Source organism: Lissotriton helveticus, chromosome 4_1 (assembly GCF_964261635.1).
Source record: "Lissotriton helveticus chromosome 4_1, aLisHel1.1, whole genome shotgun sequence".
In the NCBI taxonomy this organism is placed as follows: Eukaryota; Metazoa; Chordata; class Amphibia; order Caudata; family Salamandridae; genus Lissotriton; species Lissotriton helveticus.
Window position 1 is genome coordinate 2008739975 of NC_136063.1, and position 13211 is coordinate 2008753185.

A 13211-nucleotide genomic window follows, 5' to 3' on the forward strand; every position below is an offset into this window, starting at 1 on the left:
GCAATACTTATCATGAAGTAAAGTGCGTACAGTAAAAGGAGTATTATAAAATAATACTGTAAAAGCATTGATATGGTTTCTTAGCCATATGATACTTTAAAACGGATAATATATATACATATACATAAAAACATTGACTCACGTACTCAACTGGTGCTTCTAAGATACGCCTACCCCAGGGTACCTGACCTAAGCCTAATACGTGGGAAGGAGTAAGTAAGTTGCAGTTTAAGTTAAGTTGGTTTTTGCCAAGAATTTGAATCAAGAAATCTCTTAAGGGTTTAGTCAGCTCCGTACCTTGGTTCTAGAATGTAGGAGGTCTTGTATCTCTCTCTCAGGACTCGATCTCCCAGCAACCCGCAAGTGTGACTGGAAACACTGGAGCTGGAATTTCTCGGCTGGAGAAAAAGACAGCGTCTTTCTCAGTGCGTCAAAAGAGAGGGGCTCTTCCTTCGGCTCTCGCATCAGCTGGGCGTCGGGCAAGTAGATAGCCGCTCTGCTCCAAACAACCGTGTTTGCTTAAGGCAACTTTGGTATATTTATACCTGAAAGGTGCCGGGTTTGACGTAAGGTTGGACATAAGACGTCACTAAGAACTAACAGTTCTTTCTGGACTCCAGGAGTTCTTGTGCAAATCAAAACAAAAGCAGGGGGAATTCCCGGGCTGCTGGAGTCTTGGTTTGTTTAAAGAACGCGTTGTACTTTCTAGGAGTCTAGGGGAGTAGCCTTGCCGTAGTTGGACTGCATGGGCTATTACTAAATATGGATATGATTCTTATGCCTTTATAAGGATACTATTTATTAGAACCATATAAGGGCATAAATCGGGAATATCGAATTAGGGTCCTAGATAGAAAAACAACACCCACTCCACGTATTAATGTCCATCATTACTAAAAACTAAGCAATATTAAACATATAACGATGCATGTGTGTTTAACAACCCACCCCAAAATACAAATTTCGCATTTCAAATGGTATATGGTAAATACACGAAAAAATGACTATTGGTACTGTACGTTTTTCAAGCAGTGGTATCATTCAGTTAAATGCATATATATAGTAGCTGAATGTTTTGCGAAATTTACACATGAAATGGCTCTGAATACAGAAAAAAAGGTCGAGACCATTTCAACACATATTTATACAATACTGTACATGTGCTAGAGGCTGAGGTAAAATATGGTCTCTAGTATCTCTAAAAATAGAAGCTCTGTTCTTTAAGAATAGTTCTACTTTAAGCAGATTACTGTGTGGCAGAAAAAAAGTAAATATTTTGGAAGTGGAAAAAATAATTTTGTATTCAGGGGAATAAATAGTTCCAAATGTTTTCAGTAGTTTTGTTTATCAAAATTGAAGGCCAAATTCAGAGTTCAGGGAACGCTGTGGGCTCGTCGTTTTAAAAAGTTATTCTTGTTGTTCAGGGGAGAACATCATATCAGACAGGCTTGCGAAAAATTGGTCTACAACATCAGGTGAAAGTTCGACCAAGTTCGAAAATGCTGAAATTGTGCATATGTGAGAATGATTGCTATCATCGATGTCGGGAACAGCAATGCTCACAGAAGGTTGTACCTGTTTGGTGCTGCTTTCCTCTCGTACTTCACTGCCACCTACTCGTAATGGTGAAGTCTCAACGAATGCCATCATCAGAATAGGTAGCCGCTGGGGACAACACATTGCATGAGTTGTTACCGGACCGAGCAAAGTATCGATATCCATTGGTACTGCTGATGGTAGTGTAAGACAGACGTCCAACACGCATTCTTCTCCACATAGCAGACATCGAAGCACAGGTAAGATGCAATCTTGACAGATTAGTCTGAATGAAAGAAACCAGGTTGCACTCAGATCTCTTAGCCGGGCCAATCCGAGGACTCCAGTGATTTGGTCTCGGTAGCGTATTGCTAAGATCGTTTCTTCCATCGTAGCTGGAATTTTGTCTGTGGCTAGGTTTGCCATATCTGAGCAGAAGGATCAAAAATAAAATTCCTGCTACGAGTCCCAAAAGAAGAGGCAGGCCGCCGAAAAAGGAATGGACAAAATTTGGGAAAATGCCCAGAACTGTTTCAAAGGGTGCTAACAGTCCCCAAAAAATTGTCTTAAATACATGTGCGATGCCACTATTATCAGACATGTTTAAGATTTGACCTAACATTTCTACAAAATGCATGGGGCAATTTGTTGATAATAGGGAATGTATCTCTGCTGCTGTCCTTGCAACTTGCAGATCATACGTTTCTTTGGACGAGGTTAAAGGCACAGTTGTCTGTAAAAGAATGGACTTCATTCTGCTTAAAATATCAATTTGAATAGAAGAGATATTCAAAGAAGGCCATATTGCCACCTCCATGTCTGGATTGCTGTTTGGATACAATACTTGCATACAGCAAGTGACCATGGAACTAACGCTCACAAGATAGGCTTTTCCTGGCACCATGCCGCAACAGCTGTGGTCACTTATTAGAACATAACTGCCGTTGGAAAGTTGTCTGAAAAATTGATCTATCTGTGTTGGAGGAGTGCCGTGCAGGTGACATGAAAGGTTATTTGAAGACCCTTCGCAGGCTCCATACAAGTTAATACCCTGACACAGGAGTGTACCGCTTAGTGATTTTTAAAAATTACTACCACTAAGAAATACCTCTGTTTTCCCTTCACTATAACATTTGTGTGTATAAGGTAAATCCCATGTTGACTTGATGTATCCTTTACCCAACCTTTCATACAGGCCTGCTGGTATATACTTCTGGCAGTTTTTAAACTGGAAAGTTGTTATTGGGATTGTAATCGTTCCATGTATTATCCATTCAATGACAGGTCTCTCTGACATTGTCAATGGTAATCTCTCAAGTTTTTTAATGCTCAGAATCGTATAGTCTGCTCCTTTTTGTGCCAAATTGATTTGTTTATCAATAAGGTTAAAGATAGAGAATAATGACGTTGTGTTGATTAAACGCCATGGCACGTAGCCTGAACGCAGGTTTTGCAACGTCCAGCCTAGCTGTACAATAGAACGTAATTGGGACTGACCATGTTGTAACATTAGCAAGTCCTGCTCTATTATATCAAGAGCAGATGATACAATGCTGTCCAGTGAATATATTCTGGAGGACAGAGTCGTTAACCCATTGTCCATAACAGAAAGTGATTTTTCCAAATTTATACGATCAATTTCTCGTATTTTGTTCTGCTGTTTCAATTTGTGTTACTTTCCAAGCTTCGTTGTAAGCAGCGTATATACCGGCGTATATGAAACATTTTTTACGCTGTTGCGGGGTCCCAGTATGAAATCACGCAAGTCAGCACCGTCTTTAAGTAAAGTCAAGTGTTGCTTAAATTCCTGCCAGTGTGGATTTCTGTAGCCATTCGAGGCAGAGTTTCCCTACACTGTATGTTGCAACTATCCCTGGATGTTGTCTCTGGGAGTCTCTAGGGTCTGGCCTGGTCTGTTTAAACCCCTGTGTTTTGTTCAGGAATCTATCTTGACAGTTATTTGTGTCTGTGGGCCAGATCAACCATTTTTTCCAATCACGATTTGTTCTGTTTTGGTGTAAAATGTGGGATACGTCTATCTCCACATCTGTAGTGCTATTACTATCAGGAATGGGATTCGGAATAGATGGTTTGTTTAAATATTTTATCTTGGCTAGGCCAAGACATGTTGTCTGTTGAATGGTGTCATTCAAGAATATTATTTGTTCTGGGATCATGCAGGCTCTAAATAATGCTTCTAGACCTTGTACCTGCCAGTCTTTTGAACCCCAGATGGTTTTTGTTTCAATGTTGTTTTTCCAAAATTCAAAACCAAATGTAGACATTTTGTCATAAAATTTTCTGAATAAATCAATTTAGTATTTGTCAACATTGTTTTCATTCCTGTCTTAGTTAACATTTTAAAATAAAATGTTTCTGGATTACTGTTGTTAAACCCTGAGAAGTATTGGAATTTCTCATGAAATGTTTTTGAGCTGCCTTTTGGCGGAGTTTGACAATGTTCCCATTGGTTATAAGTCAAAACATTTCTAGGCTGAGCACTTTTATGCAAATAGTGATGACCATAATGATTATAACAGTATATTTCTTCATAGTTTGATGAACCCTGCAAATAATCCTGTTCTGTGAATTTGGCTGACATTACTAAATCTGACACCATATTATTAATATTTTCAAAGTCCCAATCATCAGAGAAAGTACTCAGTGTCACAAAGTCACTTAAGGAAACCTTAAATTGGTGTGGATATTTCAAGAGCTCAAAAATGTCATAATCCGTTTTGTCCCATGCTACCCCACCGGGTATTGGATTGGCTGTGATGTTCACTGATGACAGTTCTTGTTTCTCGATGTGAGAGGATGTGTGAGAGGATGTGTGAGGCTTTAGGACCAAGTTGATGTTCTGACTTGCTGTGTCCATTGTACTATTTTTTCCATCAATAAATCTACCCAAACATAAAACCATGATGAGCCAAAGCAGGAGGAAAAGTACACCTAACACAATCCAAAATTCAATCCATGGTGAAATCAGATATGTTTCTTTTAGTTGGTGAAAAAGTTCAGTTACTTTGTCTTTGAAAGTTTTTGTTGCTGGCGTTTCTTCAGGCTCGCTTGGATCTTCAGAAAAGTCATCGAAATTGATGAAGTAGCCAGATGCAGTTCTGTCAATTGTTGGAATTGCTTTCAGATTTTCATTTGCTTTTTGATTTTTCTTTGTTTCATTAGCATAGTCTGAGGTTACATCGTTGTAGACAGGTGTTTCTTGATGAACTGTTGCAATTTGGGTTTCAAGAGGCACAAGTTCCATGGCTTTGTTGCATAGTCCTTTTTTATTCACTGCAGGTTTATCAAAAGTGATTAGTCTCTCAGTTTGAACCTCTTGGATCGTAGCAAGATTTGGTCTTCTGCTACTTCTTGGGCCTACTACTTATTATTGGCCACATGATTGTGGTTTTACCAGGTCGATGGATACAACTAGGTTCTCCTTTTTACCAGCAAGGGGCCGTAGTACAACTGATTTTGTTCCGCTGACAGCTAAGACAGGTACTGATTTTCTGTAAGAAGGCCCGAATTCCTTCTTCACCGCAATCTTTTCTCTGACCAGATCCCCAATCTTTGTAATCCAGACAGGTCTTGCTGGGACAGGTGGTTTCTCTTCAGTGGCTGTTGGCTTTAACTTTATATTACTCAGACTTCTTCTTGTTTCATTTAAGTCCTGTAAAACAGCCAAACGGTCTTTGATATCAAAGGCTTTTTCTTCTACCACTGAAGTGTGACTATCTAAGTCCTGAATGTGGATTCTAGTACCGAACAATAGTTCGTAGGGAGTGAGACCTTTTAGAGAATTTCTTGGCAGATTGTTAAGACTACGTTGGACACTTGTCCCACCCATCACCCGAACCTAATACCCTCGCCGTTATAGATTATAGATTGCTTTATGTCCCGGTTTTTTTCCACTACCACATTTCCCTCAGGATGGAAGGGAGAAGAGTACCGTAATGCAATGCCCATGCTGGTCATGGTCTCCTTGTAAGCTCGAGAGCTAAACGCAGGACCCTGGTCAGAATGTAGCATGCCAATTTCGTATGTGCCGATAAAGACTCGCAAATCTTTTATAACAGTTCTGGCGTCAGCCGAGCGCTGGTGTCTGCATTTTAAGTGAATCTAATCTTAATATTTATGGGATCGCATTTCTCCTGCTGGATTTTTGCGTATAGATAGCCTTATGCTTTCTAATAGAGGTGTCATGGCAGTAGTCTGGTCCGGTTCACGACAGCGATCTCGGTTGCAGTCTGGACAATCCTTTGCAAATTTGTAATTTTGCAAGCTCATCCCCGGCCACCAGTATTCTTATTGTAATTCTTTTAGAGATTTCACGATCTCTTGGTGCCTTAGACCCTCTCCCATATGTGCGTCTGATATTAATAAGACTCTCCGGTTCGTGTTTGCAATTACTCTGTCCCCCACTCCAGGGATTTGAGCAAAAGGAACGGAGTTTGCATCAATTATGTATGTATTACTGAGTGGATAGTCGAGAGGTAATGCTGCATAGTCGTCTTTTAATGAGGCTTTTACCGCCAGCATGGTTTCTCCGTCTACGTGTTTTTTAGAACACTTTTTTGTGGCTACGGAAGCCGGTTGAACTGCTTCCGCTGTGGCTCTGTTAGCCAATGAATTCCCTGCAACGTGAACGCCATCACGTTGATGACTCAGTGTATGCATCACGTGAGTCTTTTGTAGTTCTTTCTGTAAAATAACTACTTGTTCCCAGAGCTTTTTATGCTTTATTGTTGCACCTGTGTCATCTTTGTAACCGTTTTTGATCCTTGTCTGCATGTCATTATTGTAAGACCTGATGCAGTAAAGCGAATCGCGCACTATTAGTGTGAGGATTTCGCGATCGGCATTTTCAAGCGCCATCTTTAAAGATCTTATTTCAGCTTGCTGAGCTGTACAGTTTTTGAGTGATTCAGTTTTTGTAATTATCGGTCTGAATTTACCTGAGCGCCAGCGACCTTTAACAATCGCGCACGCTGCATTGTAAAGTTGTTTTCCCACAACGTAGTGTTGTGCAAATCTGTCTGTGTAAATCACTCATATGTAATGTTCGAGAGGCAGAATTTCGATTGGCAGAGGATATTCTTCTTCATATTCTAGATCTTCTAGTTTTTTCATTTTCAGGTCAAAATAGTGCTTCACGTCTTCTGCAGCAAGAGAATTTTCCCATTGTATCCATTTTGGATCTAATGCCACTGCATTTAGATTGCGTGGGCTTCTTAATGTCTCAAGGGCTGATTCTGCTGTTAAAACAGATATCCTCCTGCCTTGGGCTCGGGTTCTTTCTTTTGCTACAGCAGTTTGAACCGCTATTAGACGTTTTTTAGCAGAACTGAATTTCATTTCAGCTTGTGTGTACAAATGTGATTTGTAAGCTATTGGTACCGTTCCTCCCTCATTAGAGGTCAGGTACGTGAATTCGCATCTTCCTGGGATGACTCGGATTACAAGGTTGCGTTCATTTGCGCGTGTTTGCAGTTTTGTTTTGATTAACATGTCTGTTTGTAATGATCTTAAAATTTCTGTGTGTTTCTGAGTTCAATTAATTGGTTTGAAATCAGGTTTTATTAATTCATAGAGAGGTTTAACCCTCTCTGCATAATTTAGAATGTATGTTCTTCCGAAATACAGAAAACCTAGTATTGATTGTAAGTTCTTCAGCGTTTTTGGAGCTTGGAGTACAGCGCACTTCTCTAAGAAGTTGTCTGCTAGGCTTTTGCCTTCACTTGATAATTCATATCCTAAAAACAGGACAGTTAGGTGAGCAATTGGTGACTTTTTCAAGTTGAATTTGTAACACTCAGATGCGAACCCAAGTATTATGGTGTTCACTCTTTTCAAGTGAGTCTCCAGGTCATCATCTGTGAGATAGATGTCATCGACATAAGAAAATGCCTCATCATCATATATTTGTAGTAACTCTGTTACCCTTGCTGAGAATAATCCTGGGCTGTTCTTGAATCCCTGTGGGAGTCGACAGAATTGTTTTTGCGACCCCATTATTGAGAAAGCGGTCAAATACCTGCTTTCAGGTGCAATGTTTTGACAAAAGAATCCATTAGTGATATCTAATTTTGTTTTATACTTTTTACGCACAATGTTATTCATTAGTGCTGCACTGTGTGAGTTTTGTACTGCAAATGTTTTGCAGCAGGAGTTTAGGTGTCTGTAGTTCAAAACTAGACGATATGAATTGTCTGGCTTGGAGACAGGAAACAAAGGATTGTTCATTTGTGAGGTGCATGTTTCAATAACCCCCTGGTATTCAAGTTGATCTAAGATCTCCCTGACTTGCTTTTTAGCTTCTTGTTTAACTGGGTACTGCCTTTGTGCAGTGGGTTGATTTATTAACTGGATTTTGTGAGGAGGAGAATCCTCATCCCATCCTACATGATTTTTATATAATGCAGAAGCTTGGGCTACTGCCCATTTTCTTGCAAATGTATATTTTTTATGAATTGGAATATGATTTGAGAAGGCAGGCATAATCATTTCTTCGCCATGAGGGCACTCCCTGACAAACTCTGGTGGCCAGTCTTTCTCAGCTAGAAGGATATCATAGCCTTTTGATAGGTTCTCCCAAAAGAGACCTCTTATTTTCCTAGTTTTGTCCCCCTCTATACGCAATGTTATTTCGTATAAGTTATGGCGTTTGCTAACTCTGGTGTCTGCAGTTTCCACTTGAATGTATTCATTCGTGTCCACTGTCTCCAGAAGATTCATCAGGGTCTTGCGAGCTATGGTTACTTCTGCTGCGCTGTCTAGCATTGTCTGGGCCCACTCTCCGTTTTTCAGTTGTGTCCTCAGTATCCTCGGCATGTTTTATTTTAATACTAGCTACCTTCTTTTTTGGAAATTGTAATTTTTTACTTTGAGGAGCAGGTTCCTTGTCTTTGGACTTGACGTGCTCTTCTTTGTGTTCTGACCGTCCTCTTCTTTCCGATTTCTGTGAGGAAGTCTGAAAAGATCGAGAGGGACGTGTATCAATATCTTGATATCTATCAGGTTTTCTCAATTTATCCCTATCTCTAAGGTTGTATCTTTTCTCAGAGGGCTCCCTCTGGGGAGACTTGCCACCTCGTTCTGGAGATCTATCTCTCCATTGAGGAGACCTTCCTCGGGACTGGAATCGTTTTTCTCTGGGAGTGGATTGTTTATTTCCATCCCAACTCTTTTTTAGTTGTGTTTAGATTATTTTTAATAAATGTTTTTTCAGGATTTTCAAGTAGTTGGGGTTTTACTGGTTTCCCACCCAAACTATCTCTACCTAGTTCTTCATAGGATTTTTCTATGATTCTGGCAAGTTCAAAAGGTTGTTCTGCTATATCTGTTTCTTTTAATTTCTGGTGGATCGTTATATCGTCCATTGCCAATTGAACTAATTCTCTGTATGCCTTTGTTAATTCTTTTAGTTTAACTAAAAGTTCTTCACTTGACATCTTTTCAATGTCAGGATGTGGTGTGTAGCTGGCTAGAACCGGCCACGTTGCTCCTGGTCTACCTAGTGGACCGAGCTGGTGATGTGATTTTGATGTTTTAGGGCACCTTTAAACCAGAGCAGGTGCTCTTGGTATGTTAGTGGGATTTCAACGTCCTCGAAAGGAGCGTATTCATCCAGAGGTTCCTCTATTTTGTAATAGTGGAATTCGTGTGTCACAGCGTGTGCTGCTGGAAAATGTATCCATGAATAGAATACCTCTGTCTGCCGATATTCATGGGCTTCTACCACGAATATGACTGTACCACCTCGAGATGATACTCCATTTTCTATACGTTTTTTAGTTATAATTTTTCTTACATTTACCCGAATGATTATAGCACTCGGGTCATTTTCTTGGAGACTTGTGTCATCCGCTAGGAGGTGAGCTGCTAATCTAGCTTCCTCCCTTTCATCTTCATTTTCCGTCATTTTTACTAACAGAAAGTTTTTGTTGCAGATCAAGTATCAAGGGAAACAAAGATTAGGTGAACAATATTTTGGAACACTGTATCCTTCAGCGTTGATTAAACCAAAAACTAATACATAGGAATCTCTTCCTACTAAGTTCCGGCGGATATTAACCTTTTACCCACTCCAGATGTATTTTGGAGTATTTACGGGAAAAAGGGTCTGTGTGAAAAAGCACGACTGAGTTACTCTAATGTCTTGTGTTAGATTATCGCCTTACCAAACGTTGGGCGCCATGTAGTGTAGTTCCTATATTCCCAATAGGCTCTGCACATTGGAATAATATAAACAGCAGTGTAGACGTAGGACTGAGGTCATCTAGGTCTCTACTGACTATATTAGACGTAATTAGTTTTGCCAGCTAGCTCAGAGGTCACTAGAAACTTTCTCGAATGTTCAGGAAAGAGTTAACTCTCCTGATTTAGACAAGAAGGGATTAGTTTCTGACAACCGCATAAACATGACAACTTTGCTCCCTCAGAATAAAGAGTGTATCTCTAGAGTCGTGTGAAAGCAATGGACAACTATTTCGCTCAGTCAATCGTGCATACTTAGTTTCACCAGAGTGCAGAGAAAGAGAGAGACGGGCGTTTTCAATAAAAGGTGTTATTTATTGAGCAGTCTTCTTTCTCATGCAAGAGAAATGAATTGCCACAATTGCAATACTTATCATGAAGTAAAGTGCGTACAGTAAAAGGAGTATTATAAAATAATACTGTAAAAGCATTGATATAGTTTCTTAGCCATATGATACTTTAAAACGGATAAAATATATACATATACATAAAAACATTGACTAACGTACTCAACTGGTGCTTCTAAGATACGCCTACCCCAGTGTACCTGACCTAAGCCTAATATGTAGGAAGGAGTAAGTAAGTTGCAGTTTAAGTTAAGTTGGTTTTTGCCAAGAATCTGAATCAAGAAATCTCTTAAGGGTTTAGTCAGCTCCGTACCTTGGTTCTAGAATGTAGGAGGTCTTGTATCTCTCTCTCAGGACTCGATCTCCCAGCAACCCGCAAGGGTGACTGGAAACACTGGAGCTGGAATTTCTCGACTGGAGAAAAAGACAGCGTCTTTCTCAGTGCGTCAAAAGGGAGAGGCGGCTTCCTTCGGCTCTCGTATCAGCTGGGCGTTCGGCAAGAATAGAGCCGCTCTGCTCCAAACCACCGTGTTTGCTTAAGGCAACGTTGGTATATTTATACCTGAGAGGTACCGGGTTTGACGTAAGGTTGGACATAAGACGTCACTAAGAACTAACAGTTCTTTCTGGACTCCAGGAGTTCTTGTGCAAATCAAAACAAAAGCAGGGGGAATTCCCGGGCTGCTGGAGGCTTGGTTTGTTTAAAGAACGCGTTGTACTTTCTAGGAGTCTAGGGGAGTAGCCTTGCCGTAGTTGGACTGCATGGGCTATTACTAAATATGGATATGATTCTTATGCCTTTATAAGGATACTATTTATTATAACCACATAAGGGCATAAATTGGGAATATCGAGTTAGGATCCTAGATAGAAACACAACAACCCTTTTGAGGTTTTCACCCTGGAAGGTGACAAGGAGGACAGTACAATGGGCCAAGCTATTCCATTGCTGCATCTCCTAAAAGACCAGGTAAAGAAGGCATCTGAAAGATTCACCCCTGCAGGCGTGAATGAAAATGCAGAAGCCATGCCTTGGTTGAGAGATTAGTCCTGCGGTTGGCTTCTAATATAACGCTGCAACGTGACATTATCAAGTCCAAAGAGTACATATGAACCATACTACTAGATTCAGATTCATGCTGCCCCACAATTATTTATGAGTCACATATATATTGCTGGATTGCAGTTGGACCAGTGTGCATTGAAGAAGCCTCCACAATTCCTTCATGACATTGGGGACAATGCCTGCCCCGCTTGCATGCCTATTGCCTAATGCCTATCTGTTTTTGCATCACTTAGTACTAGAACAGCTGCCCCATAAAATCATTTATTATGTACAGGACTGCCTGCCAATACCAAATTCCAATGCTTCGCCTGCATTAAAGACCCAATACCTGAACTAACTGTGCTTGCCTTGGATTGGATGAGGTAATTTTAACTATTGCAACTGTGACTGATTGTTTGCGTGAGTGATGATTTAAGTTGATTGATGATTCATGTGGTGGCAGACACTCAGGGAGGGTGTGTGATGAACTGTAATATGGGAAACTTTTTGAGATGATTATTGATTTGCATTGTTTGGGGCTTGACTGATGGCCGCCTGTTTTATTTTCCCTGTAGGTGATGATCAGCCCTTTCACACTTAGCCAGATTTAATTAATTGCATGGGTGTTCTCCTTTTTTTCTGGTACTTCAGACGCCAGAACAGTCATTTTAGTTATCAAACAAAAAACTATGAAAAATACTGCAATTCTGTTTAATTCTCTACTTGTTCTTCAACAGCAGTGCACTGCACTCCATGTCTATCTTGTCGAGTCCTCAAGATACATGATGATGTTTAATACTGGTCTGGTATGGGGTTACTCAGTCACTCAGGACTGGAGGAGTACCATGGAAGAACTCTGGATGGGACTGGGAGCTGCAGACTATCTCATCAACAGCAAAAAGCAAGAAGTTATCGAGTGTGGGCTTCAGTTGAAAGGGAAGCCATGGGTCTGAGGCCTAGTACTACTCAGCTATTTGGAATAGAGAGAGGTGTGTTTGTGAAATGTTGCTCTATCTGAATGTGTGTGTGTTGGACTTGTGGCAAATGTGAAACACTGAGTGCCCCCTCTTGTTTTTGTTGCTTTGCCTCTGAGTCTTCTTATCATCTAATAATCTTTCGAATCTAGCATTATCCCGCAGAGGCAAATACATTCCATCTTTTCCAAACCGAACGGAGAACCTTCCCATAATCTGAGAAGCAGCAACACTGACAACCTCACCAGGGTAAACGTCACACAGACTCCTTCCTCCCAATCCACTACATCTCAAATGTGCACTACTAAATTGCATATCAGCCAGTAAACACGCCTCAGATATCTTCGACCTCATCCAACACAATGATTTAGATATTATCATCCTCACCAAAACATGGCTAAACCCCGCTTTCACTCCTATCTTAGACCTCCTAGTACCTCCCACTCATGATATAATTAGGCTAGACAGAGCTCTTAAGTTGGGTGGCGGCCTAGCCTGTATTCTCAGTAATACACTATTGATTTCTCACTTGGAGTCCTCTTCCCCTTCCGCCTGTGAATACCTTTGCCTCAGCATCTCTAGTAAGAACCAAGCGATTTGCAAACTACACACCTTTTACCACCCCTGGGAGACACTCTCCTCTTCATTGAGCAACTAATGGAAATCATATCTAGCAATGTCGAGTCAGCCGTGTCCCAAATCTTCCTTGGTGATTTCAACCTGCATTGGCCTAACCCCAACGAACCCGTGGTATCTTGCCTTTAATCATTTCTAAATGATCTAGAGTTGACTCAGCATTGTGACCAACCAACTAATTTTTAAGGAGAAACTCTAGACCTCCTCATCTCGAAAGGGCAGACCATCACCTTAGTTTTCATAACCCTGTGTGACTGGTCCAACCACCACAGCATCCTCTTTTATATGAACAGGGAGGTGGTGACGAGGAAGGCTCAACCATTGAAATCAAAGAAATGGAAAAGGGACCTCAGATGAATAAACCCTGACAATCTTACTGCCCACTGGTAATCTGCCCTCTCCTCCCAAGCTGAC